Source organism: Ovis canadensis, chromosome 18 (genome assembly GCF_042477335.2).
Source record: "Ovis canadensis isolate MfBH-ARS-UI-01 breed Bighorn chromosome 18, ARS-UI_OviCan_v2, whole genome shotgun sequence".
Classification (NCBI taxonomy): Eukaryota; Metazoa; Chordata; class Mammalia; order Artiodactyla; family Bovidae; genus Ovis; species Ovis canadensis.
The window spans coordinates 72186904-72200029 of record NC_091262.1 but is presented as its reverse complement, the minus strand read 5'-3'; positions in this window follow the sequence as shown (position 1 = coordinate 72200029).

Here is a 13126-nt window from a genome sequence, read left to right as displayed (position 1 = left end):
AGCCCTCCAGGCTTCCCTGTCCGTGGGATTTCCCAGCCAAGAATACTGGAGTGGGTTGCCCTTTTCTTTCTCCAGGGGATCTTTCCTACCCAGGGATCGAACCCACGTCTCCTGCTTGGCAGGCACATTCTTTACCACGGAGCCACCTGAGAAGCCCACTAGGGCTGAGGGTCGCCCATTAATTATTTCCCCTTTGTCCTAGAACATAACCTTCCCCAGGAAGAGTCTTCAAGGCAATCTGGGGAAACACTGAGGTACAGGGAACAGAAAGGCCGGGGCTCAGTCACAGCTCCTCCATACTCCAGCCTTGTGACACTGGCAGGTCACCTCTTTGCTCTGAGCTTCAGTAATGGGGTCATCTTAATGAGGCCCACCGGATCTGCCTTAAACCACTCAGATCCATCCACTGGCCCACACTGGTCCAAACCCCCATCTCTCCGACATGTACTAATGCAGTGACCGTCCCTGCTTGGCATCCTACTTCTCTGTCTCCTGAAAGCCAGTCTCCCCCCTGCGGCCAGAGAGGGTTCCTTCAAGTGCAAATCCGCTCTGCCCGCTTCCCTGTCTAAAATCAGTGTGATGCAGATAACTGCTTAACCACCTGCTGCCCAGGGTGCAGAGCCATGACCTGTGGTGCCTGCCAATTTCCATGGTGTAAATACTCCCACCGTGGCTGATTTCAAGCCACTAATAGTTTAACAACAGGCAACAATCCTGAAGATTTGACGGATGATTGTCAGGAGTGGGCATGAGTCGTCTGCAGCACACCACTGCTTACAAACCTTCCAATAATTACAAAAGAAGTTTAAAGCCTGGAGGACCGGGTCCCCAGTGATCTGGTCCGCTACCTCGGCCATTTTCCCCACACTGGTCTCCCCCTGGCTCACCCCAGGGCCTTTGTGCCTGTGGTTTCCTCTGCCCAGAGCACTGTTTTCTCAGCTCTTCGTAATATCAATACTTTCTCCTTCTTGCCTTTTTGATCTGAGCTCAGATGCACCTCTCACAGTGGCTTCCCCTGACCATCTCAAACCCACTTGAGTTCAGCTCGCCTTTGGTCTCACTGCATTCTTGTTCTGGGAAAAAATGGAAAATGGGGAAATTGGGGAAAAAATGAAGCAGTGGCAGATTTTTATTTTCTTGGGCTCCAAAATCACCGCAGAAGGTGACTGCAGCCATGAAATTAAAAAATACTTGCCCTTTGGAAGAAAAGCTATGACAAATCTAGACAGCATATTAAAAAGCAGAGCCATCACTTTGCCAACAAAGGTCTATATAGTCAAAGCTATGGTTTTTCCCGTAATCATATAAGAGTTGGACCATAAAGAAGGCTGAGCACCAAAAAATTGATGCTTTCAAATTGTGGTGCTGGAGAAGACTCTTGAGAGTCCTTTGGACAGTGAGGAGATCAAATCGGTCAATCCTAAAGGAAATCAACCTTAGATATTCATTGGAAGGACTGATACTGAAGCTGAAGCTCCAATACTTTGGCCATCTGATGTGAAGAGCCAACACTTTGGAAAAGACCCTGATTCTGGGAAAGATTGAGGGCAGGAGGAGAAGGGGGCAACAGCGGATGAGATGGTTGGATGGTGTCACTGACTCAATGGTTTGAGCAAGCTCTGGGAGACAGTGAAGGACAGAGAAGCCTGGCATGCTGCCGTCTATGGGGTCACAAAGAGTCAGACATGACTTAGTGACTGAACAACATTCTTGCTCTGTTCTATTTTGGTCTTGTTACTCTGTGTTGTCTCTTTCCTCACTGGAATCTGATGTCCACCAGGACAAAGAATGGTCCCTCTGGAATCTTAATGTCTAAAAGAATAGTATACCTTTCAGGTAGCTCAGTGGTAAAGAATCTGCTTGCTAATGTAGGAGACTCGGGTTCAATTTCTGGGTCAGGAAGATCCCCTGGAGAAGGGAATGGCAACCCACCCCCCTCAGCATCCTTGCCTGGAGACTCCCATGGACAGAGAAGCCTGGAGGGCTACACTCTGTGGGGTCCCAAAGAGTTGGACTTGGTGACTGAGCACAGACACAGAGGAGAATAGTACCAGATACACAGTAGGTGCTCAATAGATGTATGGACAGCTTTGGACACACATCTTTGGTTTTAAGTCATGGCTCCCTCACCAGTCACATGCATAACTATCGTCACTTAATCTCTCTGGACCTCAGCTTCCTCATCTGTAAATTGGGTATAGCAGCGCCTGTGTGATGGAGCTGTGAGAACCCAGAGTACAGTGTCTGTTATTACCAGGGTATCAGAAAATGGGACCAGCCTCTTCACTTGCATATATCCAACCACACAGACTCAGTCCCTCCCAAAGTCGCCTTGTCCGCCTCTGGGCCACTCTGACCGCCAGAACATCTTCCCTTCCTCACACTGAGTCCTATGTCTCCTCATTAACTCCTCATAGGGAGTCTTGTGTTTCCATAACCACGCTGTGAATGTTGGAGCAGACTGATGCCACATTTCAGCATGGCACTGAAGGCAGATGTGACATCCCTCAGTAGCTCCTCTCCAGTCACGGGCTGTCCTGTCTTGGCACATTGCCTGACCTCACTGAGCCTCAGTTTCCTCCTCTGTGAAATGGGGTTAACATACTACCTACCTTATCTGTAGTTGTGGGGATTAAACTAGCTGATTTACACATACACTTGGGCTTCCCTTGTAGCTCAGCTGGCAAAGAATCCACCTGCAAGACGGGAAACCTGGGTTTGATCCCTGGGTTGGGAAGATCCCCTGGAGAAGGGAAAGACTATGCATTCCAGTATTCTGGCCTGGAGAATGCCATGGACTGTATAGTCCATGGGGTTGCAAGAAGTCTCACACACCTGAGAGACTTTCACACGAACCCCCCCACACAGAAAGCCACTGTTATTACTCTTACTCTGCCTGGCATGGGTCCACTCCCAGAGCCAGAATTTGTGCCATTTTCAGGTCCACATCCATTTCTGGTTAAGGCCAGGCCCTCTCTTGAATGCTCCACAGCCAAACTGGAAAAAGGGCCCATTCTTTCTGGGTTGCCCACCCCCACCTGCACCCAGCTGTCAGAGCCGCCCCCTCACAGTGGACCAGAGGAGTCTCAGCACTTTCCAAACTTTCCAGGGATTACCTGACCCTGGGCAGCCACGCCATCATTCAGCTTGGAGTCGAGGCCCCCAGACCCTGGGCCATGAGCTGCCCCATGTGAGGGCTGAGTCCCCAGCTGGGACGACTTCTGCTGGCTCTCTGGGTGCTTGGGGGTGTCCCAATGTCCCTAAAACTGCTGGCAGTGGTAGGTGAATGGGGCGAAGGAGACCAAGCTGGAGCAGCGAGGAGGAAGGAGGGTGGATTTCTGAAAGCAGGAGGAAGAGGCTCAGGGAGAATCAAGTTCTAACCTGGCTCCACAGTTTCCCCATCCCCGGGACTGTGAATACAGTGAGCCATCACACTCCTGATTACTTCACCTGCACAGGCCTAATGACGGCTCCGCATCCTGGGCTGAGAATGGAAGACCATTGCCAGGTAGGTCTGATCTCATCACAGGAGTCCCAGAAAGGCAGAGCATCTTCTCCAGCTGGTGGCAGGGGAACAAGTCTGAGAAACTTCAAATCCATCTGACTCCCTGCCCTCTCTCTCCAAGCGTCCTTGTCCTAGATGCCAGCCCCCTCGGGGTTCTGCTGTGAGCTCAAAGCTGAGGCTGAGAATTTGGCCATGTCACTACTGACAGCCAGGGCCTGCTCATGGGAACAGTGACCAGGAGGGCCTCTGTGCATGGACTTGGGGGCATTTTAGGGGCTGATGCCATGCGACTGGGGAAGTGTTGGGGTCAGTCTCCTCATCTTTAGACTGTGTTCTTGCCCTTAGGGAAACTTGATGCCACCGCAGTAGGAGAAAGAATCAGCCCATAGCTCCACCCTTATGGCAGGAAGTGAAGAACTAAAGAGCCTCTTGATGAAAGGGAAAGAGGAGAGTGAAAAAGTTGGCTTAAAGCTCAACATTAAGAAAACTAAGATCATGGCATCCAGTCCCATCACTTCGTGGCAAATAGATGGGGAAACAGTAGACACAGTGGCTGACTTTATTTTTCTGGGCTCCAAAATCACTGCAGATGGTGACTGCAGCCATGAAATTAAAAGACGCTTGCTCCTTGGAAGAAAAGTTATGACCAACCTACACAGCATATTAAAAAGCAGAGTCATTACTTTGCCAACAAAGATCCGTCTAGTCAAGGCTATGGTTTTTCCAGTGGTCATGTATGGATGTAAGAGTTGGACTATAAAGAAGGCTGAGCACTGAAGAATTGATGCTTTTGAACTGTGGTGTTGGAGAAGACTCTTGAGAGTCCCTTGGACTGCAAGGAGATCCAACCAGTCCATCCTAAACGAGATCAGTCCTGGGTGTTCATTGGAAGGACTGATGTTGAAGCTGAAACTCCAATACTTTGACCACCTGATGTGAAGAGTTGACTCATTGGAATAAACCCTGATGCTGGGAAAGATTGAAGGCGGGAGGAGAAGGGGACGACAGAGGATGAGATGGTTGGATGGCATCACTGACTCAATGGACATGGGTTTGGGTGGACTCTGGGAGTTGGTGATGGACAAGGAGGCCTGGTGTGCTGCGATTCATGGGGTCGCAAAGAGTCGGACATGACTGAGCAACTGAACTGAACTGATAGCTGCGTCTATGCAGGCAGACTGTAAGTGCTTCAGACCCAACCTATTCCTCTAGTCAGGGGTGACTGGAAATGCCCGTGATCTGAGGGACACATTAGTCCACCAATCTGGGGCCTTGTAAGTGGGATCACCAGATTTAGAAAGAAAAATACAGTGCATCTCGTTAAATTTTAATTTCAGATAAACAGCAGGGAACTGTGTCGTGTATCTATGCAATAATTGGGACTACTATACTTAGACTGGGCTTCCCTGGTGGCTCAGTGGCAAAGAATCTGACTGCCAATGCAAGAGATGCGGGTTCGATCCCTGGGTCAGGAAGATCCCCTGGAGAAGGGAATGGCAACCCACTCCAGTCTTCTTGCCTGGAAAGTCCCATGGACAGAGGATTGCATGGGACTGGTGGGCTACAGTCCATGCAGTCACAAAGAGTTGGACACGATTTGGTAACTAAAACAACCACATCACTTCGACTAAAGGAGTACTTATTGTATGTCTGAAAGTCAAGTTTAACTAGATATGCTGTGTTTTATCTATAAGATCTAGGAGGCATATGCCAAAGGTTGAATGAAGAGGAGCTGATGAATGGACAGAGAAGTGGGCAGGGTCAAGGGCACCAGGACAGACTGAGACACCCGGAATTCAGGAACAGTGGGAAGCTGGCACCGTCCCGGGGAGGAAATGATGACCTGGAGCCTGGTGAGAAGCCTCCCAAAGAGCCACAGCCACGGAGCCCGGAGCCCCTGGGAACTTGTGCCCAAAGCAGAGGAGGAGCTGGGCAAATAGACACCGGACCTCTCCCCTGTCCCGCCTGCAATGTGGGAGACCCGGGTTCCATCCCTGGGTTGGGAAGATCCCCTGGAGAAGGGAAAGGCTACCCACTCCAGTATTCTGACCTGGAGAATTCTCTCTAGTTCTTGGGGTTGCAAAGAGTTGGATACGACTGAGCGACTTTCGCTTCACTTCACTCCCCTGTCCTGCCCACCTGGCCTCCCATCGACTGGACCTGTCAAAAGCCAGAGGGCAGGGGGCCTTGGGTGATGCCCTGGTCAGCCTGCCAGACACTGCAGGGCAGAGCAGGGATCTGAGAGCAAAGGAGCAGTCAGTACACTGTGGGCAGGAGACCAGGGCTTCTTAACCCGCCCTGGGCTCTGTCCCCTTGATGAGACTTAGAGCGGACTTTCCCAGCAGGCTGGGCAGGACGGGGCAGAGTCACGGATGCTATACACAGGCCCCCAGGCCTCCAGGAAGAGGCCCCACGTGCAGGCCAAGCAGACGTGGGCAGATGTTCACAGGGCCCTTGCCTCATCAAAGCATGGCTCCAACTGGCTCCAAGCTCACCAGGATCTCTGGCCCTTTGCGTCCAAAGCTTTTCCCAAGACTTCTACCAATTTCAGGACCTCTGTTCTCCTGCCCTCCAAGGTTACCTCCACCCAGACTGGACACCCCCTGTCCTCCCTCCATTATGCTCACTGTCTACAGTGCCTACCATTCATCATTCGGAGCCTGACTGTCCTTCATGGGAAACGCAGGCAGGTGGTCCCCCACCCACCGCTGCCCCCGTGTACAGGGCTGGTCCTCTACAATGCCCTCCTCAGCTGTCTCCTTCCTGGGTCCACGGCCTTCTCTCTCTGCTGTATGGAGATACTCCCTAACTCTGAAGGCCCAAAGTGAAGTGGGAGTCACACCCACCCCAAACTTTCATCCAAGTAGTTCCCAACCAAGACCCTCTTTCTCTGTCTCTCTTCTTCCTTCACTCTCTCCATCTCTCCCCACTTGCTCCTCCCAACACCTCCCTCCCACCACCATATTCCTTGCTCTAGGCTGTAGAAAGGAGAGAAACTTCCCCAGTTGCTTCTTGCCATGGGAGAAGACAGGCAGCCACCCACAAGCCACCTCACCAGACACTGGGTCTGCCGGCACCTCGATCTCAGTCTTCCCAGACTCCAGAATCCTGGAATCTGTGACAGCCCGGCCCCAAACCTGCCAGACTTTAAGGGGTGTCAGTGCAACCTGGGAACCTGGGTCGCTGACTGAGAAGCAAGGTACTGATCCCCTGAAATGCTGACCTTGGACCGATATAGGAGAGGAATAAAGGCCCATCTTGGCACCCTTCCCCACAGCCTGCCCTCTGGCCAGGCCCAGCTCCTGTGGTTGCCCAGCTGGCCACCGGCTTCAAGGCCACAGGCCTTGGCTCACGCCTCCCCCTTGGCCTGGGATACCCCGCACCCACCCGTGCACCTAGACACTCTGCAGAGACTCAAGGCGGCCTGTTCCTCCCTTGTCTGATGGCCTCCTGACCCCACGCTAACCCTTCTCCTCCTTCTTCCCGCCCTACTCCCCTCCCACTCTTCCTGACTCCTCTCTCTTCACTCTCCCTACTCCAATTCCTGACCCCTGCTCCCTGCCCCCGCAGGCTGCGTCTCCCCAGGGCTCAGATGTAGCACTTCTACCTCCCAGCAGCTTCTGGCTCCTGGTGGGGCTCATGGCATTTAGTTTGTGCCTTGAGAATAAAAACAGAAATAGTAACAGTCACTGAGCTTCACACAGCCCTGCCCTGCGTGTGTGTTAGTTGCTCAGTCGTGTCCTACTCTTTTTTTTGTTTTTAGTTTTAGGGGTTTTTTAAAATTATTTATTTCAATTGGAGGCTAATTACTTTACAATATTGTAGTGGTTTTTGCCATAAATTGATGTGAATCAGCCATGGGAGTACATGTGTCCCCATCCTGAACCCCCCTCCCACCTCCCTCCCCATCCCATCCCTCAGGGTCATCCCAGTGCACCAGCCCTGAGCACCATGTCTCAGGCATCGAACCTGGACTGGTGATCTATTCCACAAATGATAATAAACATGTTTCAGTGCTGTTCTCTCAAATCATCCCACCCTCGCCTTCTCCCACAGAGTCCAGAAGTCTGTTCTTTATCTCTGTGTCTCTTTTGCTGTCTTGCATATAGGGTCTTCGTTACCATCTTTCTAAATTCCATATATATGCGTTAATATACTGTATTGGTGTTTTCTTTCTGACTTACTTTATTCTGTATAATAGGCTCCAGCTTCATCCACCTCATTAGAGCTTAGTCAAATGCATTCTTTTTAACAGCTGAGTAATACTCCATTGTGTATATGTACCACAGCTTTCTTATCCATTCATCTGCCAATGGACATCTAGGTTGCTTCCATGTCCTGGCTATTGTAAACAGTGCCTACTCTTTGTGACCCCATGGGCTCTAGCCTTCCAGGATCCTCTGTCCATGGGATTCTCCAGACAAGAATACTGGAGTGGGTGGCCATGCCGTTCTCCGGGGGATCTTCCCGACCCAGGGGTTGAACCCGAGTCTCCTGCATTGCAGGTGTGTTCTTTACCATCTGAGCCACCAGGGAAGCCCAACCCTGCCCTAGACCTACTCGTTTAAGCCTTATCCCAACCCCATGAGGAAGGTGCTCCTTATGTTCTGGACTTGCATTTGAGAACCTGGGGCCCCGAGGGGGCTAAGCCTCCTAGCAATTGCAGGGGGGTGGGGAGGGGGAGACAGACCCTCAGCAGACCACCCGGACAGCACCTACTCTAACCTCTCACCAGCCGCTCTATAGAACCTGCCTGAAGGGTGAAGGGACAGACCACTGCCAATCCTGGAGGGTCCAACACAGCCACGTGCAGACAGGTGGAGTGGGAATGGGGCACAGAGAGAATGAGGCTGCAGAAGGCATGGGAGAGGGGCTGCCCTCAGGGGCCTTGGAGAGCCCACCAAGGCGCCCAGGCAGCACGTGTCAGAGGCAGCCTGTTTTGATTCTCCCAGGATCCACATGCCCCTGGGGGACGCAGCACCCTCACTCCGACAGGCACCTGACGGCAAGGGTCCGGAGCCAGGCCACTGGGCACTGCAGCCTGGAGACTATCTTCGGGCCCCAACAGTCCCCTTTCCCAGGACGCGTGGCATGGCAGACACCTGATCCTGCTGTTTAGCATTGCTGCTAAATAGAGGGCGGGAGGCCCAGAGAGAGGGACGAGCCTGAGGGGCCAGCTGGCCAGCTGGGGCCACCCACAGGCCCCGCATCAACAAGAGGAGCCCAGGGCTTGGCAGACATCCTCCAACCCCCCCTTCCCTGGCACAGCCCTGCTGCACCCAGGTCACACGCTCTTCAGCGGCCAGGAGCGATGACAGTGCAGTTTGGAGGGGACGCTGGCTGACTTGAGTGGCACCAGGAGAACTGGAGGGTAGAGGGGAAAGGAAAGAACAGGCAGAGACAGAGGAGAGTTTTCCTTCCGGCACCTGTAATAACTGAGTCAACTTGGACTCAGAGACTTGTTCAAAATCATTGTTGTCCCATTTTTTTTTTTAAATTTCTGGTTTTGAAAATATTTACATAGGCTTGATTTTGAATTCCAACTGACTTAGAATTTTTATTCTCGGAGAGCAAAGAGATGGGAGTGCAGCCGCTTATGGCTGCTCCTTCTGGTTTCAGAGGCTCTCGGAGTCTGGAGGGGCCTGGGTTCCTACCAGCTCATGGGGCAGCTCTGTTCTTCTTTCCTCAGGGATCCAGAGAGAGGAAAGGTCTGCATGAGGTCACAGAGAACTTTCCAGAAGGGCCAAGACCAGCACCCTGGTGGGTGGGCCTGAGCTCTTTTCAGAGTGCTAGTTGCCTCTCATTCAACACGTGCACGTGCACAGAGGCACCAAGAAAGAGAGGGAGGTCCAGTACACATTCTTAGGGGAAAAGAGACACTGACAGTTATTTAGTACTTATAAGATTTGCTGCTGTCCTCATCAGTATAGTGGTGAGTATTCCCACCTGTCATGCGGGAGACCAGGGTTCGATCCCCCAGTGGGAAGGCAACACGCCCTTTGGGGCTTTCCTGGTGGCTCAGCAGTAAAGAATTCGCCTGCAATGCAGGAGACGCAGGTTCAATTCCCTGGAGAAGGAAATGGCAACCCACGCCAGTATTCTTGCCTGGGAAATCCCATGAGCAAAGAAGCCTGGAGGGCTACAGTCCGTGGGATCGCAGAGTCAGACGTGACTGATGCAACTAAACAGTTCATTGGCCAATGGCCCTCACAACAGGTAGATTAAATTCAGCTCTTCACTGAAAGAAGGTAAGTTATGTGTAGTGTCCAGATGATCTAAGCATCATCAGTGTGTGTGTCTGAACGCACCAGCTACCAGCAGGGATGCCTGGCCCTCGCAGGGCTGAGCCCCCCCTTTCCTGCTGACTGGCAAACCCCAGGCTTCATGGGGATCGCTGAGGCTGTTCCTTCTGCTTTGCTCAAACTACGGCTGCATTTGTCTCTGCTGGTGACCTTCAGGGCCGGTTTATGAGACGGGTTCAACGAGCCTTCTTTATAACAGTCTCAAGGTATTTAAACTCCAAACACCTGGCCCTCCTGGTGGCAATTATTCCTGAAATCCAAAGCCATCCTTGGGGAACAGGGAGAGCCCTGGTCACTCTGAGCAGGGAGTGACCCCACAATCCTCTTCCTTCCACACGCCGTCCCTCCAGCCAGGCTTCTCCACCACTGCACCGCGCACATTTGGGCTCTTAATTCTATGCTGGGGAAGCTGTCCTGAAGACTGTAGGATGTTTGGCAGCATCCCCGAGCTCTCCCCACCAGACGCAGTGGCACCCCCAGCATCCTCACTTGTGGCTACCAGACACGTCTCCAGGAATTGTCAATGTTCCCTAAATGTCCCCAGTTAAGAACCACTGCTTTCAACTAACCATTCCCTCTGTCTCTCTCAGGAAGTTTAAGTTAATAACACCTAACATTTATAAGTCTTTATTCTAAAGAATATATACAGTTGTTGTTCAGTTGCCCAGTTGTGTCTGACTCTTTGTGACCCCGTGGACTGCAGCACGTCAGGCCTCCCTGTTCCTCACCATCTCCCAGAGTTTGCCCAAGTGCATGCCCATTGCACCGGTGGTGCCATCCAGCCATCTCATCCTCTGATGACCTCTTCTCCTCCTGCACTCAGTCTTTCCACAGCATCAGGGACTTTTCCAATAAGTTGGCTGTTCACATCAGGTGACCAAAATATATATACAGTAGTTCCCTGTTAGCCAAGGAGGATACATTCCAAGGCACTCAGCAGATGCCCAAAACCATGGATAGTACTGAATCTCTATGTACTGCTTTTTCCTGTACATGCGTGTGTGCGTGCTAAGTCGCTTCAGTGGTGCTCGACTCTGTGCAACGCTGTGGACTGTAGCCCGCCTCAATCCTCTGTCCGTGGGATTCTCCAGGCAAGAATCCTGCAGGGTTGCCACACCCTCCTCCAGGGGATCTTCCTGACCCAGGGATCGAATCCGTGTCTCATGTCTCCTGCATTGGCAGGTGGGTTGCTAACGACTACAGCCACCTGGGAAGCACGCATACATTCCTAAGATGAAGTTTAAATTTATAAATTAGGAACAGTAAGAGATTAGCAACAATAAGCAATAATAAAACTAAACAATCATAGCAATAAAGTGAAGTGAAAGTCATTCAGTTTTTTCTGACTCTTTGCAACCCCACGGACTATACAGTTCATGGAATTCTCCAGACCAGAATATTGGAGTGGGTAGCCTATCCCTTCTCCAGGGAACCTTCCCGACCCAGAAATCAAACCGGGGTCTCCTGCATTGCAGGCAGATTCTTTACCAGCTGAGCCACTTGTGATAAAAGATATGTGAGTGAAGTCCCTCTCTCTCTCTCTCAGAATAACTATTGTACAAATCTAACGCCCTTTTCAACTTAACGAAGTACTCATCACACGCTGTGGATGTAACTTTTGCAATTTGCAATTCGACAGCAAAACTAGCAGCAATTCCTTTATCCTTCTTCACAATTTCACAGAAGATTTATTCTCACCCTAAATCTTAGCCACCTCAGTATACAATTTTTTTTTCTCCTTATTAATTTGTGTGTTTTCACCTTTTCACTTAAAAGAAGGGCTTCACAACTTCTCTTTGGCAGATCCAAATTGCCAGCATCAATGCATCTGCATTTTGGGCTCATTATTAAGTAAAATGGTTACTTAGTGAACACAAGCACTGTGATACCTCGACAGTCAATCTGATAACTGAGATGGACACTAAGTGACCGACGCCCAGATGCGATGGACAAAGGGATGATTCAGGTCCCACGCAGACAGAGCAGATTTTGTGTGAGAGTTCATCTTGATACTCAGAACAGCTTGAAATTTAAAACTTATGAATTGTCTATTTCTGGAATTTTCCATTTAATATTTTCAGACTGCGGTTGACCGAGGGTAACTGAAACCATGAAAGGTGGAACCGAGGGTAAGGTGGGGGTGCCCACTATATATAAAATTTAATCTTTGCAGCTTTCCTATGAGGCATAGGTACTATCATTTTTTTCTCCCACTTCATAGATCAGAATGCCAAGGCTCAGAGAGATTAAGTAAGTTATCCAAGATCACACAGCTAGAAAGTTGTGGAGCTGGCAGATGACTCCGGAGTCTTGGTTCTTAGCCACTTGGCTCTGCAAGGGAGACCTGGGGCAGTCACCTTACAAGCGATTCTGTGCTGAGTGGCCCCTGCCTGACCTCCTGGAGCAGGAACGAGGAAGCACAATGACATTGACACCCAAGTTGCCTGTGCTCAAGCCTCCAGCTCTTCACTGGAGCTTGTGGTCTGTTGCAAACCACAACCTCCCCACCCTGAAGCACTTCTGGGAGCCTCTAGGATGTAGCAGGCATTGGAAATGTGCTCAGGGGACGTCCAGCCTGCCTTTTGTCATCTCCCTCTGACGCAGTGGGGTTCCTGCCCACTTGCCCAGCAACTTGGGTTTTTGTGTCCAGGGCATGATGTGATTATCAACCTCTATGGCCACGCCATAAGCTTGAGAGGGAGCTGCGGAGAAGCAGAATGAATTTCTGGAAGCTGTGGTTTCTAGCCTCATATTCCCTTCTCTCAAAAAAAAGGATGCTGGTGCAGATGAACCCCGAGGACCTTCTGCTTCGGACATTTCTTCTTCTGATCTGTCAGTTCTCTGCGGCACAGAGGTGGTGTGGGTGGAGGTGTCACTGTCACCAGGATCGGTTCCTCCATCAGGATTGTATGCCTCCCTCTTGGATGGCCATGCAGGTGCCTGGACCCCTGGAGGGGCTGCTCAGTGCGGGTGTCTGCATCCGTCCCCAACCCTGGGATGTCAGGACACCCGATCCACTGCCTGCCTCCTCATCAGCCCTGACTCCCTCCCAGAACCCAGGTCCCCCCTCATCACAGCAAGCCCAGAGCCGCCCTGATGACACCTCTGCAATGTCACATCTCTGGCCACTTTGCATTCCCTGAGGAGTAAGGCAAAGGTGAAGTGGTCAGCAGCCCTACAGCCAGCTGCCCGGCAGAGATGCCAGGCTGTGACAGCTGCGTTTCTGGAGTGGAGACTTTGTTCCCTGCAAGCTCCACCTCCACAGTGGCTGACCAGAGACCAAATACAAGAGGTACCTGCCCTCCCTGCTCCATTGCAG